The sequence below is a fragment of the Melanerpes formicivorus genome, unplaced genomic scaffold (assembly GCF_026170545.1).
Source record: "Melanerpes formicivorus ecotype bairdi unplaced genomic scaffold, bMelFor1.0.p_v2 SCAF_4, whole genome shotgun sequence".
In the NCBI taxonomy this organism is placed as follows: domain Eukaryota; kingdom Metazoa; phylum Chordata; class Aves; order Piciformes; family Picidae; genus Melanerpes; species Melanerpes formicivorus.
The window spans coordinates 37,323,773-37,340,973 of record NW_027142356.1 but is presented as its reverse complement, the minus strand read 5'-3'; the positions used below and the strand labels follow the sequence as shown (position 1 = coordinate 37,340,973).

Below are 17,201 nucleotides of genomic sequence, written 5' to 3'. Positions count from 1 at the left end.
GTGTGTCAGATGTACAAATCTGCTGGGTTATTTGTGAAGAGGAGTAGCATCAAGTTCTTTGAGTGGCTTCAGGAGTCAGAAAAGCCTTTTTATCTGTGACTCTAAACTTGTAATGACTTAGTATTATCCAGGAATGATGAATATATTGGAGACTCAAAATGCTGTAACTCAATAGTTATGTGAAATTTCTTTTGTGGGAGCTGCCTCAGAGCAGGAAAAAAGCAAAACTTTAAGACCATAAGGCTCTTTTAAAAGGACCTGCTTATTTTATGCAACAAGAAGTTAGGAGGTGTGAAAGATGGTTTCTGATTGCAGTGCTTCCAAAACAAAGTCACTGGTGAATATTCAGAATTCCTGGAGCTCAAGAATTCACAGGGTGAGTTATGTGTAGGCTGTCAAGTGGTTTAAATGCTGATCTTTCAAGTGGTTGAAATGCTTAGTTGCCTCAGTGCTGATCTTTCTGAGAAATTCCCTTCCATCTTCTTGTCAACAGTTACTGACAGGCTTTATACAGATCCGGGGCAGAACAAAGAGGTGGCTTGACAGAAGACTCCAGTTTTACCACACTGCATAAAGCCTAACTGAAGCCAGTAGAGGAGCCGGAGTGTGTGCTGGGGAGGAAAGCTGCCCAAACAAGTGCTGCAAGTTCCTGTGCTCAAGTACATAGCTGGAATGGTGATTTGGCGGGGGGGTATTTTTGTTTGCCTTTTCGTTTGGACAGTAGAGTGAAACACAACAGCTGAGAGCTTGTGATTCTTTAGTGGCTGCCAAGAGTTAACAGGACATTGTGTGGAAAGAGCACTCTCTCCCTAACTGAGAAATAACAGCTTCATACCAATAAAAAAACAAAAAGGAGCATTGTTGTAACTACTACAAGTGGTGGCAAACAAAGGATCAGTTACTTGCCTAAAGCATTGTGGCACATCAGCAAGAACCAAGAGTGGGTGTCTTTGTGGAGCTGATACTCAAAGCCTCAATTAGTAAGGACTTTACCTACACTGATAGTAATTAGTACTAATAATAACTGGTGCTGTAATGTACTTTGAAAAGTGCTTTACATGTTCCCTAATCCTTAGGGCTGGTTTGTGAAGCAAGCAGGGAAGAGGTGAACACGGGGTTCTGAAAGTGGTTTGATTGTGCATCCTGTGAAGTTCAGATGCTCAGGGTTAAACAAACAGCAGTAGTCTGAAGTTGAGGTGCTCAGGGTTAAACAGCAGTAGTCTGATGTCATTAGTGGGGAAGTTCAGATGCTCTAGTTTGGGGTACATGGAGGGACATGCAATTACTGGGGAGATCAGGCTGAGCTCCTAATTCAGGAGAACTTTAAAATGGGAAGCCACTTGTGACATAGCAATGCTCTGAAGTTATGCACAACACCAGCACCCATGAGTCCTGGTTTTAGGTGTGTTATTACCCCACATTTTGGTTGTGGTACAGTTACCAAAATAGACTAAAAATACTCCACCCCCCAAATTCTTACATCTACAGGAAAGAGTTAACCTGAACTATGCTTCTCAGCTACCAGGATACCTTTTTCCCCCCTTTCCCTATGCTGCTCTTGTTCCTACTGGTTTCTGCAAGTTGGTGTATGTTATCTGTCCTAAGGGTGTGCAGCCCATGGACACACATAGTTGAGCATGCAGGGATCTTCTAAATCAGCATCATACAAAGCATGCAACAGAACTTGCAGCTTCTTTTAGCAGAGACTGGCAGCTGTTGTGCAGGCACACTTGTTCCTGAAAAGCATACTTTTCACTCAGTCTGGTTTTGTTGGACAGGATTATATCTGGCAGTGGGAAAATTGAGATTTCAGGACTCTTTATACTATTGTTTTGCAATCTGGTGTTATTTTGTCATGCTTGACATGTATTTCTTCCTCTCCCTCCACTCCTCTGTTATTTCTCTTTGCAAGCCTTTAAGTTCTGAAGCGGTTCAACAGAAAATAAAGGTATCTAACCCCTTTAAATGTGACTGTTGGTATTGTTTTCATTACAACCGGCTTGGAGACCTTTGCATTGTTTAGAAATGCACGATTACCTCCAGCCACCAGACCTCTCCCGTAAGTGAAATCCTGACCAGTGCCAGCATCAGATGGACTTTCTGAGGATGCCGAGTGAACTATCTCATCACCTTGCCGCTCCGTTTGTGTCACTTGCGCGACGATACACCTTGCAGACGGGTGCCCGTGAGAAGTACGTGCAGTCAGAGCCAAGTTCCGATGGCGAAAGCAGCGCGAGTGCTTTGCCTGCTGTGCAGGAGCGCTGGGAGCCTCCCCCCTGCGCCTGCCCTGCCCCGCAGGCACCGGCGGCAACAGGCTGCTCCTGCGGGGGAAGGAAGCTCGGCGGTGCGCCTTGGTAGAACGACACGACTAATTTCAGGCAAAAAGGCGGTATTTGTGAAGCTGGCCGAGACACAAGTATTTGCCTTTATTCCCTTGAGGGAAGGGCGTGTTTTCTTCTCGCTTCCTAGGGGCGAAAAGGAGGACTGCGAGGAGCGCCCGCTCGTCACGGCCTCTAACGTGGGACCCCGGCAGGGCCTCATCCCTTCAGCAGCGAAGAAACTTCTCTGATGTGCCTCAGCCAGGCCGCTGCATGGCCGGAAGGCCGCTTTATTCCTGGTTATCTTGGCGATACCGTTCTAGCCGCTTGCGATCGGTCCTGCTCTCACCAGTGGTGCGAAGGCTTCCTTGGGCCGCAGGCGGCTCTACCCGGTGTCTGAGGCCGCCCTCCCGCCAGGTGAGCGCGCCGCCGCTCTGCGTGGTGCCCTCCCGGTCCTTCCCGTCAGAGAGTTTGCCCGCGGTCCCTCAGCCGCTAGGGGAAGTTCGCGGGGGGGGAGGTTGGAAAAGCATCTCGGTGCGCTCCCACGGACGGGCCGGCCGGGTCGCAGAACTGGCTGCCGCTTCGGCCTATCAGAACCTCAGGAAACTGGCCGGCGGCGCCAATCGGAAACTCGTCTCGCTACGCGGCCTTGCGACTGGTTGAGGTGTGGTGGGGGCGGGGCAGGGAGGGCGGGCTTGGCGTTCGAGAGCCAACGGGGAGGGGACGTGGACCCGGCCCCGCGTGATTGCTGCGCGCGTGCACCAATGAGCGTCGGTTCCTGGTGGAGGGGCGCGCGCCAATGGGGCGGCGGGGAGGGCGGGAGGGACGAGCCTGACCGTCGAGTTACCGAAGGGGAGAGGCGGCGTCGGGATAAAGCCGGCGGGGGATGCTGGCGGCGCGACTCGCTCACCGGCTCCCACCAGAGTCGCTCCGAAGGCCTGAACCGTAGTCGCGCTGAGGGAGCGGCGCCTGGGCGGCGGCGAGAGGCAGCGCTTCCACCGGCGCGATAGGTGAGGCGGTGGCGGAGCTGGGACCTGGTCGTGGCGGAGTGGGAGGAGGGGGCCGTCCGTTCTGAGGGAAACGGAGTGTGCAGGTTGGGAGGCGGAGATGGCCCGTGCGGCCTCCGCCGCTGGCCCGGCCCCCGGCCCGTTCCGCTTTGTTTACGGAGGGGAGGGCAGCGTGCGCCGGGCGGCCCTGCCCGCCGCCGCGGGGGTGGGCGGACACAGGGACAGGGGGTGGTGGGCGGGGAAGGGGTCCGTAGTGCTCGTGTGCGCTTGGTGCCTTCTGGACGCCTCCGCATGGGGCCGGGGCTCCTGCCCTCCTGTTCCGGGGAGATGGAGCTTTCCCCGGTCCTCTCCGCGGCCCGCACCCAGTCTGCTCCTGCCCTCCCTCTTCCGCCCCCTTTTCTCCGATTCCGGCCTCGTTCGCCCATCGCGCCCGGCCGTGGGGTGCATGCCCTGCCCTCTCCTCCCGGCGCGGTCGGCGGTCCCCCGAAACCTCCCGGGGTGGGCGCGGCGCTCGCACACCCCGCCGCGGGCCGAGCGGAAAGCGAGCAGCCGCTGGGCTCCTCCCGTCCCACGCCCGCACCCGTCCGACTGGCTCCGGTCGTTCCCCGCGGCAGCGGGGCCGGATGAGCCGCCGGCATACGGCCGAGGCAGCCACGGCCGCGGGGGATGGCGGAGTCGGGCGTGCGCCAGTTCGCCCGGGAATGGCGGGACGGAGCGGGGAGGGTGGCACGGAGCCGGGCTTTGTTCCCGGCCCCGCCCCGCCGCCGCCGGGGGGTGCCCGGGGGCTGCGCGGGCGCGCTGGACCTCCGGCGGGGAAACGCGCGTCCCGGCTGCGGGTGGAAAGGGCGCTGCGAGCGGGCAGCGGCGCTCCCTGCTGCCGCTCCCGCCCTCCGCGCTCCTGGGCAGGCTGGCTCGGCTTTGGATGAAACTTGGTCTACAGTCGTGAGCGTCGGAGGACACGTGTGTGAGCGCTTCGCTAAAGTATTAACTTCAAGGTGCTACTGGGGACCGAGTTTGCTCTTAGCTGAACCTTAGGATTCGTTTTTACACACTCGCATTGGTTGTTGCCAGTGCGGCTAAGAAGTTTTACAGGGACTTAATTACTTTTCCCTCGGTGCTTTCCTTTATATTTATGTATATATATTTGCATATGCTTATATGTTCTTATATATGCACATTATTTGGCTGCTCAGTGAACAGTTTCTTAACCAGAAATCACTGGGCGGGTGTAAAACTCCAGGTAAAACATCCCAAGGAATCAGATGGAAAGCGTAAAACCCAAACAACAAAGTAAAACCTCAGCCAAAATGTTTTGGTGGTCACTCATACTGAAGGAGTTGCAAAAGCAGTTTGCTCCTACAGTTGTAAGGGTTAGTAAGATGGTCTGGAGGGGGAGGTAGCAAGAGTGTGACCTGGGACTGACTTCAGGGTTAGACATCTGAAATGTGCCTCAGGAAAGAGCTTTACTGAAGCAGAAAGCGAGTTCTTTGCTCTTACATGCACTGCTCATCTCCCATGTAGTGAGGAAGGTGTGGGTAGTAAGCCACCTTCATGTAAACACAGGACAGAATGGGCAAGGTCTTTGTAAGCTGAAGTAGTAGGTGAAGAGCTGCTCATGTAGGCAGGAGCAAGCAATATGGAGCATAGAAAGCGCTGTGCTAAAGAAGGTCACTTGCTGACTGTGGGCTGAGCAAAGAGTGGAATTAACTGCAGCCAACTCAGGTGTATTTCCTGAAGTGTCCTTCCCTCAGTCGGCTGTTTCAGTGTTGCTTTGCTTTCGTGTTGTTGCTGTGGTGCTGAGGATGTGCTTCAGAATCTCTGTGGCAGGCTGTTGAACAAGAGCTGGGAAACCACACACGGCGATTCTTATCTTGTGACACTGTCGCAGGAAGGAAACAGACCCCTCAGGAAAAATTGTGCTGCATGCTTAGTAAGTCTTAGGACTTGAAGATGAGGGTGATGTTTGCTCTTAAAAGCTTCCTGTATCTGTGGTTTGTTGAGGCCCTTAGTGGTACTTGGTGGTGGTTGTTGACAGTAGGTGAGTGACTTCCCTGAGCAAATTGCTGCTGTGAATGGCTCATTTATATTCCGAAATGGATCTGGTTAAAGCCTGTGTTGACTCCTCTACAAGCGGTTTCCTTGGAGCAGAGCAGTGGTATGTTGCTTTGGGATGCTGTAGTAAACTATTGCTGAGCTTTGTTTCAAAAGAAAAGTTGCTTTAATCCTTCTGTAGGGTTAGTTGGGGTAACATTGGACTGCTGTCTGTGCTTGGCCTAGGCAAACCAGAGCATGGTGGTAGCTGGGTCTGATGTAATGGTGTAGTGCCTTAGAGGAGGGAAGTTGCAGGGCTGCAAGGCAAAAAGTAGACCTGTTCTGTTTTTTTTTGTTACTATGTTTGTGCTTCACAGGGTCACCCTGCTAGGCTTCAGCAGCTCAAGAGTGGTCCGTAGGTGGGTGGGTGGGTGGGTTGGGTTTTCCACTGTTCATCTCTCTGATTTTTGGGGGGTGATGTTAATTGGCACGCTGAAAGTTTTTGCCGATACAACTGAGAACATGCTGTCTGTATTTACTTTTTCTAAGAACTTAAGAAGATTATAATTACTACCCCTACCCCCCAGAGTGGCTATGCATCAAGGGAAAAACCAACCTGGGACATGGTGTGTGCTTATTTCAGGTCTAGTTTTGTATCTCAGGGGGTTTTATCTTGATCGTCTTGTCTACCGCACAAGCCTGTATTGCACAGAGGTTTAAATGACTCCTTTTTTGCTCTGAGTTCCTTAAGAGGCATGTAGGCAAACTCTACTCCTCAGTGTACTCTCAGAATACAGAGCATGGGTATCACATGTGTTCCTCCAGGTCTGGAGTGCCATGATCTCTTAACAATTCTTGTCTGTATTTAAGCTTTAGCTTAGCAGAAATCAGAGGTGTGGTGTGAAATGATAACATGAGAGGAAGGTGCTCTATGCACACATGAGTTATGTGAGTTACTGTGAGAAAAATGATGATAATGTTCAGTCTTTGTGGCCCCATAACTGTAGCTTTGACCTACATTGCCTTGCCAGTAGGAAATGCAGTGTGGCTGATCCATCAGTGGGAGGGTAGCTGGCTGAGCACACAGCCTAGCTGGGGGTGTGCTGCTCTGTACCACTGCAGCACGCTTGCACCCAAACAGCTTTGAACTGATAGGACTTTTGTATCTGTAATAATCCTCCCAGGAATCACTACAGGCTGGAGAAGTGTTGCAATGTTAGAAGGTCTTAGGATTGAGCATTATTCTTGTCAGGTCTTGCTCCAAATCCCAGTGAACCTCCAATAGCAGATGATAGCCAGCCTGAGTTAGCTGGGGTTGTTTCTGCCTTACTTTGTTGATGCAAATAGCAGTTCTTCTTTCTAGTGTTCAGCTCCTCTTCGTTGCTTGGCAGTCAATTCTCTTAAGTATCTGTGTACTGCTGTAGAGCTCTGCCTCTTCCTAGCCTTGCCTTGTCCTTCCTTCCCTCCCCCAGATCTACCATAATCCCTAATTCCTTCTGACATAAACACCTCCCAGGAAGAATGACAGAATGCAGTCTCAGATAGCATGTGTCCAGTGCTGTCACTGAAAGATATTGGAAAGGAATAATCCCCTGGAGACAGTTGAAACAACAGTGTCTGCTCCTGGTGTGACTTCAGTTTTGAGGGATTTTTGTGTTTAGCCTTATTTTTTTCCCTAGTGATTTATGCTTGTGTGTGAAAATGGAAGAGGAACAAATATTTAAAAGGGGAAAAAAAAGAACATCTTAAGTTGAGTTTGAGGTTCTCTGAAATCTCTAAATATTTGGTCTGATACAGTGGCCTAGTGCCCAGAAGCTGTTACTGTAAGCTTTGGAGCTCTGTGTGGGTATTCTGGCTCCCCAGTTTAAGAGGGACAGGGATCTGCTTGAGGGAATCCAACTGAGGGCTACAAGGATGCTGAAGGGACTGGAGCACTGCATTATGAGGAGAGGCTGAGAGCCCTGGGGCTGTTTAGATTGGAGAGAAGACTGAGGGGATCTAGTTGGTATCTATAAATGTCTGAGGGCTGGGTGTCAGGAAGGCAGTTCTCTGCTCAGTTGCCCCCTGTGATAGAACAAGGGGCAATGGATATAAACTACAGCACTGCAAGTTCCACCTCAACATGAGGAAAAACTTCTTTACTGTGAGGGTCCCAGAGCACTGGGACAGGCTCCCCAGAGAGGTGGTGGAGTCTCCTTCACTGGATGTGTTCCTGTGTGACCTGTGCTGGTTTCTATGGTCATGCTCTGACAGGGGGGTTAGGCTTGAAGATCTCCAGAGGTCCCTTCCAACCCCTAACATCCTGTGAGCCTTTGTCAGTATGAGCCATGTGAATTGTTCTTTGCAGTTAATGCTGATAGACAAACCTGATCTGTGGGGAGTCTGTGCAGGTCCCTGCCCTGGAGTACCTTTCTTGTGCCATCCCAGCCTCTGCTCTGGCAGGTGGGCTGTACAAGTGTAAGTGGGTTGTACTGTTTCGGAGCTGGGGCTGGATTAACCTAAAATAGCTGCCTTTTCAGCTCTCTCTGCAGCAGGAGACTTGGGACTATTGACATGCACACTTCAGTGGTCACTCTGGAGCGAGTGTGGTGACCTATTTTCTTCTTTCTTCATGTTTTCCAGAAAATGGGAGAAGACTCCCAGCTTGGACCTTTTTCTAGCCTTTTTTCTTGTAGTTTCTTTTAATTGACACTACAGAAGATGCTGATAGTAGTAACACAAGCTCTGTGTGTGTTGTCATCTAAATTAGAGGACTACTTCAGAATTAAATAGCTGGTGCTTGAGAGTATTTGTAGTTTTCAGGTTTCCTTTATCAGTAGCAGTTGCCAACATTCTTTCCCAGCTTAAATAGCAACTCTTCCTTTGTAATGTTTATTTCACTTCAGTATGCTTTCAGGCCACTGGAACAGGCTTCTTCTCTGGAGTCATTCAAAACCTGCCTGGATGCCAACCTGCTTTAGGAGACCCTGCTCTGGCAGGCTGGTGGGACTAGCTGATCTCCAGAGGTCCCTGCTAACCCCAATCATTCTGTCATTCTGTAGTTTTGCTGAACCAAACCCTCTTGTTGAAGTGAGATGTTTCCTCTTCTCCTGATCATCCTAAAATCCCTCTGTTGCCTTCTTTCACATATCAATTAGTCTCTTTGGTGTGCATTGCCCAGACATGTAAGAGGTATTCCAGAGAAGGTTCCAGTGGGACTTGGAGAGCTCCTTTAGTGTTCTGGTGGAAATATCTTGCCAATAAATCTTGGGATCCTGTTTTCTTTCCTCACTCCTCTTGAGGTTTCTCTGTTTTGTCTTCATAAGCTGCAGTGAATAATAACAAATGAAACTACTCAAGCGTGTTGGGTTAAATGGGAAGAGAAACCTACAGGGGGAATACAGCATTGATCAGTGCTACTGTTGCCAGCAGTCCTTGGGCCTCCCCGAGTTCAGGTCATGGTGGGAGTGGTGTTGGTCATACTCTTCCAGAAAAATATTCAAGGGGGTCAGTCTGTGAATAAGTAAGGAGAAGAGGGGAGAGGAAAACTAGGTACCACTTCTAGAGGCAAGGATGTGCTGAGAAGAGCCTTGTGAGATTATCCATGTAAGGCCTGCTCTGCAATACTGGAGCCTGTTTGTTCAGCCTTTCACAGAAGCCTTACTGCTGCTGATCTTTCACTGCTTGTTTTTTTGAAGTGGTCTCAAAGACATCAGTTGTGTGGGTTTTGCCAGCCCTGTGCAGGTGAGTGAGTTTGAGTTTGTTTGTTTGGAGTAAGTGAATATGATGTTGGAGGTGTTTATAAAATAAGAGCTGGAGAGAGTGGTGGAAACTACAGGTACAGGTTGTTGTACTTGGTCCAAAAGACAAGGTTCTAGTAATCCAGCACGTTAAAAGAGGACACAAGAAGTGCAACTCATTTAAAAAGTGCAGTGGTTTCTGTGCTGTAGATATTAAGAATGCTATGCTAAAGCCAGACCTCGGGAGTTCATGTTTGAAGCTGGTGTTGCAAAGATTGACTTCATTTCTGCTGTGACATTGCCTGGTTTTGTGCAGGGAAGAATCATAGTTTCATAGTTTCATTCAGGGTTGGAAGGGACCACAAGGATCATCTAGTTCCAACCCCCCTGCCATGGGCAGGGACACCCCACACTAGATCAGCCTGGCCAGAGCCTCATCCAGCCTGGGCTTAAACACCTCCAGGGACAGGGCCCCAACCACCTCCCTGGACAACCCATTCCAGGGCTTCACCACTCTCATGGGGAAGAACTTCCTCCTCACCTCCAGCCTGAATCTCCCCACCTCCAGCTTCATTCCATTCCCCCTAGTCCTATCACTACCTGAGATCCTGAGAAGTCCTTCCCCAGCCTTCCTGTAGGCCCCCTTCAGATACTGGAAGGCCACAATTAGGTGACCTGGGAGCCTTCTCTTCTCCAGCCTGAACAGCCCCAACTCCTTCAGTCTGTCCTCATAGGAGAGGTGCTCCAGCCCTCTGATCATCCTCGTGGCCCTTCTCTGGACACCTTCCAGCACTTCCACATCCCTCTTGTAATAGGGGCTCCAGAACTGGACACAGTACTCCAGGTGGGGTCTCAGCAGAGCTGAGCAGAGGGGGAGGATCACCTCCCTTGCCCTGCTGGCCACACTTCTGCTGCAGCCCAGGATCTGATTGGCTTTGCGGGCTGCAAGTGCACACTGAGAGCTCCTGTTGAGCTTTTTGTCCACCAGCACCCCCAAATCTCTCTCCTCAGGGCTGCTCTCCAGCCAGTCACTGCCGAGCCTGTATTTGTGCCTGGGATTGCCTCGACCCAGATGCAGGACCCTGCATCTTTTGTAGATGCTGTGTCCTAAAGGAGACTTGGAGTTAAGAGTAGGCTTGATCAGACAGATTGTCTGTAGAGAAACTGGCATCAAAGATAGGTTAAAGTGTTCCTAGGCATTTTTGTCTGTCTTCCATGTGCCCTATCAGCACCACTTCTGTTCTGGTGCTAAAACAGAAAGAACTGTTAAGGTTGCATCTGTGGCAGCTAAGCAGTTTGACACTGAGAATTTCCATGAACTACTCTGCCAGTAATGGTGATCAAGGTAGAGAAAGATTGCTGTAAGCCAAGGTGGTGAGATTTCTGCCTTTCTAGACACCACCCCAAACAAGAGACCATCTCAAAGGCTGCAGAATTACTGTGTGCACTGTGCCTGCTGACTGGCCTCTATTCTCTGGGGTAGGGTGATGAGTAGTAGGTGGTCCCACGATGGCTGCTGCTTTTGCGCTGACTGGGGGAGTTCCTGGATACCCTACCTCAGCTCATGAAGAAAAAAAAGAGTTGGAAATGAGTGCTTTTGATCTTGGGAGGAGTAGCAGTAAGGGTAGGTCACCCTGACACCTTTGCTCTAATATGGCAGACCTGTTTCTCTCTTTCCTATAGACAGATCACAGAAACATCTGCTTGGAAGAGACCTTGAAGTTCATCCAGTCCAATCTTCAACCCAGCATTGAAAGGTCAATGCCATGTCCCTGAGTGTCATGTCCACATGCTGCTTAAACACCTCCAGGGATGGTGACTCCAGCCCAGCCCTGGGCAGACCATTCCGGTGTTTGAGAACCCTCTCTGTGAAGAAGTATTTCTTAGATTGGGGAGGTCCTGCCCCATTCCCTCTGTTCCTTCAGTTTAGACCTCACCTTTGCCTTTCTATTTGAACCTGCTTGGTTGCATGGAAAACTGGAGGTCATAAATATTTCTTCAGATGCAGTTGGTGCATGTATTTGTGTGTGTATATACATATTTATACTCACATGTACCTGTCTGCAGAATTAACAGGTGGATAACTACAGAATAGTTGGTACAGGTGGGAAGGGATGGGAAGCAAGTGTGGGAACAAAGCTAGGCACATACAAGCACAAAATGAATAGATCAAGCTGTTGGGGGAGGAATCTGAGAGTCTTTACCTACTAGCACTAGACACATCCCTTTAACACTTTGTATGCTTGTAGACCTTTGTGCTAGGGAAACAATGAACCTGGTTGAAAAACACTGAAGAACACTTCTCTTCCTTTATTTGATGATTTAACATTTGATAGTCAAGATCTGTATAAACAGGCCATCAGGTAGGCACAGCTGACATTTGTGTGTTTGTGCTGGGGAGGTGAACTGTGTGCTGCAGCTGATTTGATCCAATGTGAAGCTCAGCCTTCTATCTCCTGGGAGAAGGCACTGCAGAGTGCATTCCACATTATGCTGTAGTGCAAGTTGTTTGTTCCCTTGACTCACATTGTTAAATTAAGAATAAATAGTTCTGTTTTCTAGCCATTCTAATTTTATTGTAGCTTTTATTGCCTGCTTCCTTGAAACCTTGTCTAGTATAGGAAACTCTTGCATCTGACGACATAGTTGAAAGGCTGAGGGGCTGGAGAGGGATCTTATAAATAGTTAAAGGGTGGGTGTCAGGAGAATGGGGCCAGTCTTTTGTCTGTGGTGCCAGCAACAGGATGAGGTAATGGGCACAAAGTTGAGGAGAGGAAGCTCCATCTAAACATGAGGAGGAACTTCTTTGTTGAGGGCAGTGGAGTGCTGGAACAGGCTGTCCAGAGAGGTGGTAGAATCTTCAACTCTGGGGTCATTCAAAGCCTGCCTGGACACCATCCTGCACAACCTGCCCTGAACTAGATGATCTCCAGAGGTGGTCCCCTCCAAGCCCTAGCATTGTGTGATTCTGTGAAAGGCATAAAATCTTGACACCAGTCTAGTTAGAGCTCTGCAGGTGTTTTAGGAGTTGGCATATGCTGTAGTGACACAAGTCCTCCTTGGCAGATGGCTGTTGGAAAGCTAGTGTGCATTTGTTCTCAGCAGAGAAAGATGGGAGGATATCAGCTAGGCTTTGGTAATATTTTATACCTAGAAAGAAGAGATTCAGCTGCTTGCCTGTTTATCTTACTGTCATGCTTGAGAGTGCAGGCTCATTAGGGCTTCTGTTAATCAGCAAGTTCCCATCTTGGGCTGTGTAAATACAGGCTCTGTGAACTCCTCAGCTGGAATGCTGTTGAAGAAGAAAAAAGAATGAGGAGAGGTGGTCAAAAGCAGTCAGCACTGCTGCCTTTTGTCAAAGTATTGGATCAGGTTCCCAGGGGTCAGAGAATATTGCACTAGATTGGGATTTATAAATGGAAGGATGTTTTCCTGCAACTGCTTGGCTAGGTAATGACTCTGCTAACTGTTAGCCTCAGCATTGTCTGGTCAGCAGATCTGAAGGGCTACTGGGGTTTTATATATGTTAAGACATGAGTTTAACCTCTGTTGAAGTTGCTTTGAGGGAAGGGGAAAAGCAGCTTCCTACTTCAAAAATAAAACCCCACCAACCCCCCCTATTTTACTCTAAAGTTTATTTAAATCCATGTGAACTTTGCTGCTTAGTGTGCCCAAAGCTGGTGTTGGCTGCTCCTAATGTTACCTAACAGCTAAAGATGGTTGGTGGTTTTTTTTTACCTTGTTTTTTCCCTTTATACAGGCACAATAAACCCACCCAGTGACTTCATAGTCCTGGGGACTTCTTAAGGAAGAGAGCTATTTTTAGTTTTCAACAGTCTGTTAGGGGAGGAAAAGTAGTACATAAGCTGTTGGGCTCTCATTCAGTACTTCCAAGTGCTGGCCACACCTTGAGTCCTGTGTCCAGTTCTGGGGCCCTCAGTTTAGGAAGGAGGTTGACTTGCTGGAACGAGTCGAGAGAAGGGCAACGAAGTTGGTGAGGGGCTTGGAACACAGCCCTGTGAGGAGAGGCTGAGGGAGCTGAGGCTGCTTAGCCTGGAGAGGAGGAGGCTCAGGGGTGACCTTCTTGCTCTCTACAACTACCTGAAGGGAGGTTGTAGCCAGGCAGAGGTTGGTCTCTTCTCCCAGGCAACCAGCACCAGAACAAGAGGACACAGTCTCAGGCTGCGCCAGGGGAGGTTTAGGTTGGATGTTAGGAAGAAGTTCTACACAGAGAGAGTGATTGCCCACTGGAATGGGCTGCCTGGGGAGGTGGTGGAGTCACCATCACTGGAGGTGTTCAGGAGGAGACTTGATGGGGTGCTTGGTGCCATGGGTTAGTTGTTTAGGTGGGTTGGATTGGTTGAGGGGTTGGACACGATGATCTTGAAGGTCTCTTCCAACCTGGTTTATTCTATTCTAATGTTGATCTCCAGAAGCTTATTGAATCAGGTAGGAATGGTTCCTTTTGCCTTGAGATACTTTGAAACCTAGGAGATTATCAAAAGCAGTTTGCAGATTTGTTCTTCAGATTTAATTCATTAGTTTCATGCTTATGGGCTGCTTTTTAGTTCAGCCTGTGCTTGCAATTTATTCTGTATAAAGGAGAAAAAAAAAAGTAGTTCACTTTCTAGAGCCATTTGGTTCCCCCCCCCCCCCCATTTTCCTCATTGCTACAGTGGAGGTGGAGCAGAGGTTGGAATAGAATAGAATAAACCAGGTTGGAAGAGACCTTCAAGATCATTGTGTCCAACCTGTCATTCAACACCACCTAATCAACTAAACCATGGCACCAAGTGCCTCATCCAGGCTCTTCTTAAACACCTCCAGGCATGGTGACTCCACCACCCCCCTGGCTGCACATTCCAATAGGCAATCACTCTCTGTGTAGAACTTCTTCCTAACATCCAACCTGAAACTCCCCTGGCACAGCCTGAGACTGTGTCCTCTTGTTCTGGTGCTGCTTGCCTGGGAGAAGAGACCAACCCCCACCTGGCTACAACCTCCCTTCAGGTAGTTGTAGACAGCAAGAAGGTCTCCCCTGAGCCTCCTCTTCTCCAGGCTAAGCAACCCCAGCTCCCTCAGTCTGTCCTCATGGGGCTGTGCTCCAGACCCCTGAGGCTTCTTGCCTACACTGCACTCATGGAATTTCTGGCTTTTCCTGTTGCTGAGATTTTGTTAATGTAGATATGGTGAGTGCTGATGTTCAGACTGATGCTGTGAGAGCTTTAGTGGGAGTCCCTCTAAAGGCTGTAGATGCACTGTTTGGTTTTATTGTTGCAGGCAGTGCATCTGAGGAAGGTGATGGCTGTTGCTGTTGGTTAAGATCTGCCATTTGTCCTCCCCAGGGCATATGAAATAAGAAGGAGCAGGTGCTGATAGATACCTGGGTGATGTAAGATTAGGCAAGTTGGACTCTTACTCAGTTTTTCCCTTGGAAATACTTGTGTAGTGTATATATAAAAATGTGCTGGCACAGGTTTGGGTTTAGCTGTTCTCCTGCTGGGAGCAACACCTGTTTGAAGCAGCCCTCATTCATGGATCAATTACAACCTCTGGTGCTGTGATTTCTGGGTCCTCTGCAGACCCCTTGCCAGTTAGACACTCTTATTTTGCAGTTTCTTGAAAAGCTGCACAGAAATACCTTCTCTCAGCTAGTTCTGACATCTAATTGGTATAATAACTACAGTCACTTTATTTGGGCCCCAAATAAAGTTTGTTGGTTTGGTCCTACGGTTGAGGAAATTGCTCTGGTGAGACTTCATCTGGAGTGCTGCATCCAGGGCTGGAGCCCTTGATGTAGGAAGGACATGGACCTGGTGGAGTGGGTCCAGAGGAAGGCCATGAAAATGATCAGGGGGTTGGAGCAGCTCTGCTACAAGGACAGGATGAGGAAGCTGGGGGTGTTCAGCCTGGGAAAGAGAAGGCTCCAGGGAGACCTAACAGCAGTCTAATAATACCTGAGGCAGGCTACAAGAAGGATGAAGAGAGACTGTTTAGAGGCCTGCAGTGATAGGACAAGGGGCAATGGCTTCAAACGAGAGAACAACAGATAGATTGGATGTTAGGAACAAGTTCTTCACCATGAGGGTGGTGGAACACTGAACAGGTTGCCCAGGGAGGTGGTTGAGGCTCCATCCCTGAAGATACTCAAGGTGAGGCTGGACAGGGCTCTGGGCAGCCTGATCTAGTGGAGGATGTCCCTGCTGAGTGCAGGGAGGCTGGGTAAGATAACCTTTGGAGGTCCCTTCCAACCCAAACCCTTCTATGATTCTGTAAAAGTTTGCCCCTAAACTGATTTATTAGCAACTTTTTGTTGGGATTTTTAAAATGATGCCTTTAAAAATGTCTTCCAGACTAACATAATTAATCTTTGTCTTTATTCTGTGTTTGTCAACACAAAGCCAGGGTTCATTGAAGCCTGCATAGGATTTCTGACATGGAAAGCACAACTTCTAGCAGCTGGTTAAAACTGTTAGTGTTTTCTTTCTTCAGAAGTGTCATCCTATTAAGTCTCTTGGGCTAGTAATTACAAAAAAAAAAAAAGCTCTGATTTGGTGTTTTGTACATATCTGCAGCTGATTTAAGTAGGTACTTTGGTTTCCTCTCACATGAGTTTTATTCCCTTTCCCTGAAGCTTTTTGGAAGTGGTCTTCTTTACCACCTCTCCTATGGCAAAAAGTATGTAGCACTGGAGCATGTAATTAGCACTCAAAAGAGTTCAGTCTTGTATAGTAGCCAACCTTCTAGCAGCTACTCTATGAACATGAGGGAAGTCCTAGCAGACTCTGTGAATAGGGGAAGTTTAGGCTGGAGGTGAGGTGAAAGTTCTTCCCAGCAAGAGAGATTGGCCATTGGAATGTGCTGCCCAGGGAGGTGGTGGAGTCACCATCCCTGGAGGTGTTCCAAAAAGGCTTGGATGTGGCACTTGGAGCCAGGGTTTAGTTGCCAGGAGGTGTTAGGTATTGGGTAATAGGTTGGACCTGATGATCTCTGAGGTCTTTGCTGACCTAATTGATTCCATAATATATAAACATGAAAATAATTAAGATAAAAGTTACCTTTTAAACACATTTCCCCAACAAAGTTCAGTTGATACCAGTTCAATGGCCTGCTACTTGGACAGTTTGAGCTTGGCTGGATTTTTCCCCCACCCTGTGCTTTCAAGTTCAGAATGTTAGAAGAATTCTGAATTACTTTTTGGGTATGAAAATGTAGGGGTAGCAGCAGTGCACTTTGGTTATTATTCCCCCCCCCCCCCCCCAACTAATTCAGCTGATTTCTTGTACTTTGAACTTCATTATCTAGTTTTGTCATGGTCTTGCTTCTTAGCTTTTCATAGGGGTGAACCCCAAATGCTAAACCTGCACCTGTGTGATCCCTTTGACTTCAAATCTAGTGAACTCTAGTTACATTTTAACTTGAAGTAAGCTGTAGTTAGGAAGTGAAGCCCAGAGAACTTACTTCCAGCAATGTAGTGTAGCTGCTGTAAGTTTCACTTGCATCTGTTGGAGACTTTTGACCTTACTGATAACTTTTATCTCCCCCCTCTCCCCGTAGTCAGGCTTAATCTGATCGATTTGTAGGATACCATAAGTGGTGTTTGAGTACAGCTCCACTTGTACTTGAAATTCTGGGCAGCAGCTGGGATTTTAGGTTTATCATTGGTCAGTATCTACCACTAAAAAAAACCAACTTGAATCATAGAATTGTTAGGGTTGGAAGGAACTTAAGGATCATCTAGTTCCAACCCCCCTGCCATGGTGAATACCTCAGGTGAGTTTTCCTGAGCCTCTTGCTCTCTGGGCTGTTTATAAGTACGGTGCCAGCTGAACCAAAACACCAATATCTTGTCTTAAAGTGTGGACAGTCAAGTTAGTTTTCAGCTGTTTATTCCACTAAGTAGCTGGGCTGTTGCATAGTGTCTTGGGGGTGGTAGTGGAGATGGGATTTGGCGTGGTGGAGAATGAAGGTGGGTTTGCTCCTGGTGCTGTGGAGACTCTGAACAGAAATGTGAACTAAAATGTCAGCATAGCCAGGGTGGATTTCTGTGGGTATTCTTCCAGTTCTGTGGAGTCACATGTCTTGGTTTTGAGTTCATAGAATCATAGAATGCTCTGGGTTAGAAG

The 17,201-nt window shown here is 48.7% G+C and overlaps 1 protein-coding gene across 1 annotated transcript in view; it reads left to right on the top strand.

Moving 5' to 3' along the window:
- Positions 1–3,153: 3,153 nt before the first annotated feature.
- The window catches only part of FRYL (FRY like transcription coactivator), a 214,671-nt gene continuing 200,623 nt past the window's right edge, over positions 3,154–17,201 (top strand). Inside the window, exon 1 of the mRNA XM_068137657.1 lies at positions 3,154–3,328. The gene's annotated coding sequence lies outside the window, so the exon portion shown is untranslated. The remainder of the gene's footprint in view (positions 3,329–17,201) is intronic.